The sequence below is a fragment of the Polypterus senegalus genome, chromosome 14 (assembly GCF_016835505.1).
Source record: "Polypterus senegalus isolate Bchr_013 chromosome 14, ASM1683550v1, whole genome shotgun sequence".
NCBI classification, from domain to species: domain Eukaryota; kingdom Metazoa; phylum Chordata; class Cladistia; order Polypteriformes; family Polypteridae; genus Polypterus; species Polypterus senegalus.
This window is the reverse complement of record NC_053167.1, coordinates 85598118-85610091: the sequence shown is the minus strand read 5'-3', so window position 1 is coordinate 85610091 and position 11974 is coordinate 85598118. Positions and strand designations below refer to the sequence as shown.

Below are 11974 nucleotides of genomic sequence, written 5' to 3'. Positions count from 1 at the left end.
AAAGTGGCTGTGTTTGAGTGGTGGTTTGATTCTAGCCTTGTATCCATTGCTGTTGAAATAGGTTTTAGCCCCTAAAACCATGAATTGGTTTAATAGGTTAGAACATAAGACAGTGGAGACCATTCAGTCTATCTAGCTCATTTGTTTAATAGATAGATAGATAGATAGATAGATAGATAGATAGATAGATAGATAGATAGATAGATAGATAGATAGATAGATAGATAGATAGATAGATAGATAGATAGATACTTTATTAATAGCTAATAGCTAAGCTGTCCCAACATCTCATAAAGACACGTGTTAAAGGTTTTCAAGGTTTTTGCTTCTGTCTTGGTAGTCTGTTTCAGATTCCCACAACTTGCTGCATAAAGAAGTTCTTTCTGGTTTCAGTCCTAAATGTACTTCCTCTTAATTTCCACTGGGGTCCTCAAGTACACAATTCACTAAGTTAAAAGAAGTTAAGTTAAAATAATTTTGCTGGATCTTCTTTGTCAATGCTTTTGAGAAGTTTGAAGACCTGGATTAGGTCCCCATGCAATCTCCTCTGCTTGAGACTAAACAGGTTTAATTCTTTGAGCCTGTCAGGGTAGGACTTGGCCTTAAGTCTTGGGATGCTCTTTTCTGCACAGCTTCAAGTGCTGCTATGTCTTTCTGAAACATATTGACCAGAACTGCACCCAATACTCAAGATGTGGTCTTACTAGTGCATTATATAGTCTGACCCTTGATTGATAGTCAAGTTTTAATGATATAACCTAACATTTTCTTGCCTTTTTAGTCGCTTCTTCACATTGCTTAGATGATGAAAATGTTGTAGCAACATAAACTCCAAAATCCTTCTCAGAGGTCGCTTCCTTTAGGACAGTGTCTCCCAGCTTGTATTTATAGTTGACGTTTCTTTTGCCTAAGTGTAGCACTTTGGACTTTTCTGAGAATGTTCTGTTCTAAGGTCTGAACAAATAAATCATGAGTAGCTCCAGGCTTAGACTACGTTAGCATAGCTTTATATTTGAATGGAATAAGCGCCAGACTGGGCCATATATTTGCAATTAGCATACGTCCCAGAGACCAACACTACATAAATGGAGTTCCATCCTGAACTTCCAGAGTTCTTCTCTATATCTGATATATTTTGCAATTAATACATCACTACTGCCATCATGCTTTCTGCTTTTGCTTAGCTCAGTATTAACTTTTCCACCTTTTTTCAAACCTGTTAAACTAATTCATGTGTACAGTGGACAGTAGCTGTTCTATTCAGTTCAGTTTAACTTATTTTTGTATAGACTCTTCACTAAGTACAGTCTCGGAGCACTTACACAAATTTCCCACTATAAAGCAATAAGAAAAATAACGAAACCACATACTAAAAAAGAGCCTATCCCAGGAACCTCAAGTACAATGCAGTAGTCAGTTCTGGGCAGAGTGCTAGTTAATTGCAGAGCACACTCACGCATGCAGCATCCCTTTAGAGTCACAACATGAATGTAAACTGAAAGTGTTTGAGATGTGGTAGGAAAAGCCACACAGACACTGGAAACTACATACGGACAGTGGCCAAGCCAGTGTTTGATCCCATTGTCTTGGAGCCGTGAGTCAACAGCTCTAACCAGTGCACCACAAAAAGAAACACTTGTTTTAAAACTTACATCCATCAAGCTATCAACATATTTTTTCTAAAGAAAAATGTTTTTCACGCAAGTAGTGCTTCCTTTATTTATACTAACCCTTTCTTGTCCTACAGTTTGGAGACCGAGAATGCAGAGGCAACTTCACAGATGAGTAAAATGTCAGTCAGTCTTCAAAATTTATAATAATAATAATAATAATAATAATACATTTTATTTATAAATCAATTTTTTCATGCTTAATGCTAAACATACACATCTAGGATGACATGTGTAAAATATTATTCAGTTATTTTCCAGAAGTGCTGTTTCTAATGAAGGGCATGAGATATGGCTGCTGGTTATTACAAAACTTTCCTGAAAATTCCTGTAATGCGCACTGAGTGATTTATAATACCATAACATGTTTTTAAAATGTACTTTTATGGCCCCCAACAATTTTGACTTTCAGAGAGTTCAATTAATTAACTAGGAGATTGCAGAACCTTCAGTATTTCATATCTTGGAAGTTCCATCAATTCAGTAAAACATCAGGATCGCCTAGATATTACACTCTCTCCTTACCAAATGTTGAACCAACTGGTAAATGTAATCTGTCAAGTGACATTATTCATTTTTAAGCTTGTGTACTGCAGAAAAGGAAGCATGTTGGAGTGAATTTTGACATTTTAAATATTTTTCATAAGATTTGTAACATATAACCATCTACATTTGTGCTGTGTGAGAAATTGTTTGCAAGAGAAGCAGCAATGGGAAACTTTATCACTGGAGGAAGGGGCTAAAGTTGACTGCACAGCAAGTACACTCACGCTTAGGAGATAACCTAAGAGTATGTAGCACTGCAGTCAGCAGTATCCTTGAAGAAAAAATACTTCTAGGGGGTCAACAGTTGATTATAAAGCAAAGATGTTGTCAAACTTGGACACAGTCATATTTCTGGGGACATAGGACAACTGGCTGCCTGCATCCTCATGGGCATCTTTCCATATTATTTCATTTTCTGTGGGACAGTTTAATAAGAAGACAAAATCCTTTCATTCCTGGATTAATCCTTGGATTCCACGATTCAAAGTATCGCTGGTGTTTTCCCCATGGGCAGTAGCAGGTTGGCAGTGATACCAAGTGGCACAGAAGGATACAAAGAAGAGAATTGGAATAGAGGAGGGTTAGTAATGGTTCTTAGTTGTGATTTTTTGTGCAAATGACTAACAAAGAGAGATGTAATACGCATGGCTAATCACCAGCAGTAAATGTTGCATGCTAGACTAAATTAGTGAGTCTTCAGCCTAGATTTAAAAGCTAAGACAAGCAAGTAGACCATTTAACCGCGTTGGGGCCCTGTAGCTAAACGCTCAACTTCCCACTGTAGTTTTATTAATCCTTGGGATATTTTTTAGACCGGCATATTGAAACCTCAATGCCTGCTCTGGATTGTATGTAGCGATAACTTCAGATTGGCACCTGTAAGGAGGTCCCATTGGCCATTTAAAGCATTATATGTAAAAGGAAGGGTTTTGAAATCAGCTGTAAACTTAACTGGAAGCAAGTGTTAAGAGCTGCAGTTATGCAATTGTACTTCTTACATTATTTCTACAATGATTACTGCAGCAGTATTTTGAATTTTGAATGTTGTACATAGAACAGTTTGAACATAACTTGAATAACATATTACAGTCATCAATTTTACTACAAACAAATGCAGCTAAATGTTTCTGTATTAATTTCTCAGTATCCTTTTTTGTAACTGAATTTCTTTTCCAGCATTTTTAACAGGAAAAACAGGTTTTAATAGTGTTAAAATATGTATGTTAAAAGACAGGTGTCAAAGGTAACACCTAGATTCCACACTGATTCACTAAAAGAAAATTTAGACCTGCTGAGTTAAAAAGTGATGAGACTTTTCTGATGTTTGCATCATTTTCCCCAATTAGTGGCATTCAGTTTTTCCTGTATTGAAAGACAATTAGTTACCATCTATCCACAATTATTTTAAACTATCAGCACCCAGTGGATGGCTGACAGTGCTACTGTATCTCTGATTAAAATAAACAATCCACAGGCCATTAAAGAAAAAAGGTTTTTTTTTTTGCAATCAACTACTGCACGTTGTGAAAGCCAGCTACTTTCTTCAGCTCCCTTCAGGCTTTTGGAACTATGCTTTTAATATCTGCACTTGAGTTAGAAAGTAGTTCAGTGAAAACGTTTGTTAGCTGTGACCTTCGTCCAATAATGTCTCTGTTAGCCTGAGACTATCCAACTCTCGGTCACATCTTTCTCAGCTTTTTTTTTTCATTACTCAGTTAACTTAATGATCTGAGTAGTTAGTTATCAACTGAATTCTTGCAGCATCTTGCTTATTCACCATTGTGAGAGTCCACGTGATGGAGAGTGATGCAGGCACTCATCTATATACACATATAATCTATGTACACACTCTACTGGTCTCGAGTACTGTGATAAATGATTATATGATGTTAACATCAAATGATATTATCATCATATTAAAACATTGTTTATTAGCCTGTAGGGGGCGCTCTGAGGAAATTACTACAATGAGTCCAGTTCACAGCGTCTAGCAGTGGTTGTCTCTCTTACCTGCCTGTCCCTCCAGCGAGCATTTCATCAAAAACGTCACCTCCTATGTCACCCATGTGCTTGATCAGATTCACTGGAGTGGTCCTCCCATAGCGCCCTCTACAGGCTATATGGATAAGGCCCCCTAACTTCTGTCTTTAGAGCTGCCTGTCCATATGTTAACATTTAATCTAAAGATGCATCTGCTATCTCACAAAAACGAATGAGACTCACAGCAGTGAAATTTCCATGGTGCCCCTTACAGGTTACAAGAGTCAGCTCAACTCACTTTTCCCATAATTACTGGTTGTACCTTAGTGAGAATTTTATTGTAACTCTGTATATAATTCTTTATACGCTTGTGTACAAGTTATAATGGAGTGGCTATACAGTATTGACTTATTTTTTAAAATTTTATTTATACTTAACATACAATGGACAGTAAAACAATAAAAATATCACTACGCATATTGGCCATTATTAATGCATGCTTTAAATGTTTATGAGAGCCATACAGGTGAGTTAACGATTTACTTCTGTAGGTGAACACCTGCATTGCATATTATTTATAAGTTTAATTTGGAGTATTGTTTCTTGCTTCACAATCAACCACATTGAAATGTATTAATGAAATGAATTACTTCTTCATTTTCTAAAACTTCTACTTCTGCCTTTTTCACCAGATTAATACAATACATATTATAGAGGCATTTATATATATACTTCATATTACCTGCAGACCCTGACACTTCACATAGGTAAAGGAAACTAAATTATTCAGGAACATCCTGTAAGTGCTGGTGCTACCACTGAGGATTGAATTTATTTTCATGCAAATGTCATCAAAGTTATACTGCATTCATTTCCTCAAATCATTTCACTCTACATATTTTTAAACATCTTTTTTTATATCTCAAGATTGGTGAGAATACAGAGTCACCAGTTAAACTAGCATGCACGTCTTATGTGATATAATTTAATTTGTTTGGTGTGTGTGTGTGTGTTTTCAGCTGCAAAACTTTCATAATTGTGTCGTCAATGTGGAGTAAGTAAAACCTGTTGTACAAGGAATGCTGTGCATCTATAACAGGACAGAACAGTATGACATAAATCATACACATGGTGGCACTGTTGCAAGGCTGGACAAACTGATGCTAATACTTTTACCCTTTTTTTTTCTTTTGCATCTTGCTGTCTTGTGAGCTGTACTGTGTAAGTCAGGTCTTCTCATGTAGCATAACTCCGTTCTAAGTGACTTGCAACTTTGTTGTTTTAAATCTTGCCACCCCTTCCAGTAATAACCGGCAGAAGATTCTTTTCTCAGGCAATAAAATTGCATAAATCACTCTTGCCTCGGCATATGAAGTTAAATTACAGAACATATTCAGTCTTGGGACAACACAAACACATACTATGCAAATATTTTTCTCAAATATTGCATATTACAGTTGAGCAACTTCGTAGCACAGGGGTTTCTGAGGGCAAGATGAGAACCAAAATTTCCTTACAGGCATAAATCCAAACAGCGGCTAGGCCAGCCTAAAGAAGTACCTTTCACCAGTTGGCTTGTAAGTCTAACTTTGCAGTTTTACATCTGGGCCACCCCTGGCTTTGGGGACCTTGAAGCTAAGCAGCTGCCCTCTCATAATATTTACAATCAGTAAATAAAAGTGACTTAAATCTGGCAGTGCCAAAAGGACACTGACAACTTGTATAGATTAGTTTTAAGGTAAACACTCTTTCTGTAATTTTCTGAATAGTTAAAAATGTGTTAAAATACAATTTGATGAGCAAATGAGTAAAAAAATATAATGCAGGTCATATAGAAACACATTGTACCTAGCAATAGTACAGCTTTGGATGTTATGCTGTACAATCTCACTCACTAGCTTAAGTATTTCAGTCCAGGTAGGTTGTACCAGAACAACAGTGCAGCTGCTGAGATGAAAACCACAAAGCAGTTGTAAGTCAGAAAGAGACTTGTCCTGATTTCTCTCCCCCACTACCACCCATAAGGGACGGAGATGATTACCATGATTTTGCCATAGTAAACTGTGCAAGAGTCAAAAGTACTTTCCAGATTTTAGATTTTATTAAATTACCTTTTAGACAAGTAAAATTCATTATTTATACTGTTAAAAAAATAAGTAGCAAAACAAGTAGCACTCCTCCATCCATAATGTAAAATTTTCTAAATATAATATATTTTTTTGTTCATTGTCTGATGAAGAAATATATAATAAAGTTTTAAATGGTTAAAAAAGATGACAGACTATTTTGGAAATCTGCTATACATACCAAATATCTGAGACAGATTGTGGTTGTTGCCACTGTTGTCTGCTCACTTAAGAGTTCTGGGTTTGATTATAGCCACAGATCCTGCTTACTCAAAGAGAGAGGGATTGTGCTTTGTGCTTCATTTTATGCTGTTTAAAATAAGGTTTTGTGCTGGTCTGCATTTACGCTTAATAGCTCACATGAGATGACCAGGTAACAGGCTGAGGAGTAGCAGACTTTAAAGATGGTGTCTTTTCTCTTTGTAGATAAGACTATAAGATAAGAACTGTTCTGTTTAGAAGGACTGGCCTGTCAGCTTTCATGTTGGCTGAGAAAAGTAGGAGCAGACATAGAATAATAATTATAATGTGAGCCTTGTTAATCCAGTTCAGGGTCACTGAGGGCCAGAACCTATTCCAGAAATACTTGTTGCAAGGCAAGAATCAACCTTGGATGGAATGCCAATGACTATAAAATGCATTCATCCCCTTTGGAATTTGTGACATTTTTTGTTTTTCATGAAGTAAAATTAAAGGTTTTATCTATTTAGCAGGGATTTTTTTATGCTATTGTTTAGTACAGAAGATTTAAAATTTGTATATTACAGTATATATACAGTATGTATTCATCACATACATAAATATATGTGTGTGACTTTACTGTACTGTATAAACTGTGCATTTATTATATATATATATATATATATAGACGGTATGCAGGTACTGGCCGGGACTGAATAAAAATCCTTACCTGGCCAGGAGGCCAGTATAATGGAAGGACAACTTATTTTTGGTATTTTCTTCCCCAAAGCCCGAGGTGGCCGTCCGCCGGGGGTCGCTGAAGGGATTAATGGTCCCTGCTTACTGGGACTTCAGTCTATATATATATATATATATATATATATATATATATATATATATATATATATATATATATATATATATATATATATATATATATATATATATATCATTCTATATAAAAGCAGTCGGGATTGTCCTTCCGTCCCGTGAGTGCTACGCAGGCGCGGAGTTTCACACATGCCCCGTCCATTTTGCAATGCACGATGGGATTTGTAGTTTCGTTTTTCCAGGTAAAAGATGATTTTCCACTCCAGACTGTGCGATATCTTCTTCTTCTTTCTTACTATATAAAAGCGGTCAGGATTGTCCTTCCATCTCGTGAGTGGAAAGCGTAGCGGTATTCCGCTTATCACAGACTTAGTACTTGCAGCTTGCGGTACGAAGCGACATGATGTGAGCAGAGTTCTGGTGCTCCCATCGCTCCCTTGCTTTTGTGCGCGATGCGCTGGAAAAATAGACAAAATTATGTCTCTGGAAATAATTAATGTTGATGGAGTACATATGCCTCACTGCGTAGTAAATATCAGGGGGGTTCAAAAGGGCAACCTCAATATAGAAAAAAAGTTTAAATTTCATCACAAAAATAACAGAAACTACGAGTATTAAAGTAATACCGCTTAAATGCAATATAACTAAATTAATAAGTTTGTATAAAATATCAAATTGATCTACATATTGAATTGCCTTAAGAAGTGGTCAATTTAAAAGTCGGTCGCCTTAAAAGGTGGGTCAGCCAAGTATATATATATATATATATATATTAGCATTCAAATCTTTGGAATCACCATTTTTTTAATCAAGTTCATTTAAAAACTACAGACATTATTAATGTTGCAAATTGCTATTACTGCCTGAAATAACTGATTTTTAATTTATTATTTACATATGGTAGCAGAACCCTATTTTCAGCAGCCACTACTGAAGTGTTCTAAAGGTAAACTGTCTTAGCTCAGCTTTAATTAGTTATATTTAAATGCTAATTGGTTAGGAGAAAAACTCTTGTAGTTGTATTAGCACAGCTGACTACTGTTACTCTCTTCAATAACGCAAGTAAGTTGTGTTTCCTTGGGTAGTAAGGTGCTGGCATTCATAAAATTCAGTTCTAGGTTTGGAAATAGTCAAAATAAATTATTCATGAAATGTCTTAATAATGTTTTTTCCAAGCAATATGTTGCCAAGAAATTGAAGATTTCATGCATAGGTGTCCATACCAAATGCCAAAACATTACTATCTTGAGAGTAGATGGTCCACTGTCTCTAACATCAGTAGGACAAGAGACAGAAGGCCCAGATGCACAATTAAACAAGAGGATAAGTAGTCTGAGAATCAGACACTTTACAGGTCTACAGGTGACTGCTTCTTTAAATAATACATGCTAAACAACAGTGTTAGCCACATGGATTCTCATTTACTAAAGATTGCTGTCTTCTGCAATATCTGTTTATAGTCCTAATGTTTTTTTATTATATGCACCAAATCTCAACTATAATAATATTATGTTAATTTTATAGTATAACTTTACTGTAGTTGAGGTTTTACCAATTGACAACAGAGGAGGGGAAAAGAAAAACTCCACTCAGCACCATCTTTGGAGAATGCAAACCTCTGGGGCATCAATAGTCAGTGATAATGTAAAAGACAAAGTCAGTCACAATTAAAGTTCTGGATACCTAGAACAAATGGCTAGCCAACCCCACCTGGGCATCCCGCAGAAGTATATAAGTTGGTGCTTGGCAGTCTATTAAGATGACAAATCCTTTCTTCCTTGGATTCATCCTTACATTCCAAGACTCCCAAGTACTTTTGGTCTGGAGTTATAGAAGAATAACTGTGTTTGGTCTCGGAGTAAAAGAAGAAGAATTTCTTTACATTTGCCTCAGTGACTGCGCTTCTCACCTGGACATTCTTTTTTTCCCAGATTTACAGCTGTGTTTCCTTTTATTTGTAATAATCTTTAGAACATAAGTTTGACAAATGAGAGATTAGCATTCAGTCCGCCAAGCTCATTGTGCCAATACCTCACCCAGATAGTTTTTAAAAGATGTCAAGGCATCAGTATTATTAAATCTGCACATCAGTTTTACTTGATTTATATTCAACAGTTTTTACAATATAGCATAACATTTTACAATCCTTTTTTATTACTTCTGCACATAGCCTGGTTGTTGAAAATATTACATCAACGTCAATACCAAACATTTTTCTAGTGTTGCTTCCCGTGGGTCTGCACCAGCCATCAACTAGGTGATGTCTATTTCTCTTATGTTTTGCATTTACAGGTTTTTGTCCTATTTTTTTTTTGCTGTCTGCTCGGGAGTTTTCAGTCCATCTAGTCTTGGTGTCATCTGCTATATCAGAATATATTAATATTAATATAAATTATATAATAAATGAATATAAATTATATTAATATTAATACATTAATAGAAAACAGAATAAACAATTGTTAGAAAGCTGAATCCTGAGATACTCCACTGATGAATACTCCCCATGTGAAGCATTTTCTTCTTATGTCTTGCTAATGAATCTGGTAATCCAGAACTGTATCATTGGCTCTATGGAAATTCCAAGTAAAATATTGTTATATACTTTGATTTTGTCCATTTTTTCATTTATCTTTTGTCAGAAAGATTAGTTTCACCAGGTCATCCTCTGTGTGTGCATGTATTTAGTACTAGCCACAGTATCTTTCACAGACTGGTAATAGAATAATTAAAAAATGCTTGCTATCTCTTGCTCTACATGTATCTTCAGCGCATTTCCTCAGTATTCGTGTTAGTGTGAATGCCTCTTCACTGTCTCTTCCTCTGTTGAGCATGTTCCTATAAAATCTGAGTCTCATACTCTTTAGTTATTTGCAAAGTACCTTTCTTGTTTCATGTCTGGTTTTATACTTACCATCTTTGCAGCCGACTCTCTCTGTGTGGCTCATATGCATTTACTCCTCTTGGTGCGTCTCACACTCGACTTCCTCATTCGTCGCATCACCAAAGCCAAACTGAACTATCAGATTACTCAGAGAGATTGGACACACAGATGTAAGTGTTTTATTATTATGTAGATAGATAGATAGATAGATAGATAGATAGATAGATAGATAGATAGATAGATAGATAGATAGATACTACTTTTATACAGTTTTTCTTCTAAAAATATTTTGAATGCACTTTCTACGGTCTGAAGCTAGACAGAAGCAAGACTGGGGTACCAATGGGAACTTCCCAGTCTCTGAGTATTTCTCCAGTCTTAATTGATAACTGCCATATGATTATTTCAGAGTTATCTAAAATGTCTTTCATTTTTGTGAAGTACTTTAGAGGATTTTCATTTACTTCAATTAAGTTTTAATATCTGCTTTGTGGCTTTTAGTAGTCTCATCCCAGATGTGTTTTGTCTCCGTTATGTGCTTTTCATTAGGAGCTGTATTAACCAGCTGCGATGTCAGTGTATTTAACCTAAACCTATGTGAAACACTGTCATAGTATATAAATGGACTATATTCAACTAATTCCTGCATGAGGCTTCTAAAGATGAATGGCAGCATCAAACTATAGTTAAACATGTTATAATAATTAGGGGTATATGCTTTTTCAATCTTGTTTTAATATTTCTCTTAAAGAGATTTTTTATTTTATTTGTGAAAGATTTAAGGTCTGGAGCAAATATGTGAATACATTCCAAAATCTATACACTCAAAATAATAGAAGAGACCCTTTTGTTCTGATTTGTTTTACATTTATGCTGAATCTGATTTTTTTTTAATTCATTTTTTTTAAACGTTTTTAGATTAGCTACGGAGATTAAAAGATATTTACATTTTATCACTCTTTTTGTGCAGCTGGTTACAAATTCCTGTTTGTAAATGAGTGACACCATCCTGAATTTACTCCAATGTTTCACACACTTCTTACACTTCTTGCCGAGCCTGTGATTGTCATTGAGGGAGACAGTTTTATTCCATTTCAAATATTAAAACATTTTTCTCATGTTTTGCTTAGGTCAGTGCTGTCCCAAAGAAATATTAATCACATCCCTTCTTGGGGGGACTGCCCATGGGCCTCATAAGAAACATTGAATAGGCAGAAGGTGTTATGCATAATTTTACAATCATTAATTTTATTGATTTTTTTTCCCAAATCAGTAAAATGGCATGTTCCATGTTTTCAATCCCCTTAAAATATTTATTATTTTTTATTGTCCATTAACAGGGTTATGCACAAGGGCTTTCATAGTAAAATAAAAGTCTGAAATTGTGCTGTAAAAAATTCCATAAAGTTTTCTACACTGCATAAAACACTATACTGGGCCTTCGTGCATGGAGAAAGCATTATATAGGATTTATTTTTCCTAGTAAACTCACAGCAACCTTCAAGACTGAAGCCAGGGTTCTCAGAAATCAGCAATACCTGTCAGAGTGGAATACTTACCTGTACTTTCATTATGCTAGAACAAATGTGGCTCAGGCAAAATGTCACTTCTGAAATGAACTGGCACATTGGCAGATAAACATTTGCTCAGAATAATGGCATGCCTTCAGAACAAAATAATAGACAACCGTGAAGAAATATTTGTGCCAGTTATACAAAGCATTGCAAATGATCACAGTTAAGCTTTCCTCTCTGAATATT

At 35.4% G+C, this 11974-nt stretch overlaps 1 protein-coding gene across 2 annotated transcripts in view; it reads left to right on the top strand.

Annotated features, from left to right (window-relative positions):
* Positions 1-11974, top strand: part of pappa2 (pappalysin 2) — a 240372-nt gene that overhangs the window by 150072 nt on the left and 78326 nt on the right. The gene's annotated exons all lie outside the window — the stretch shown is intronic.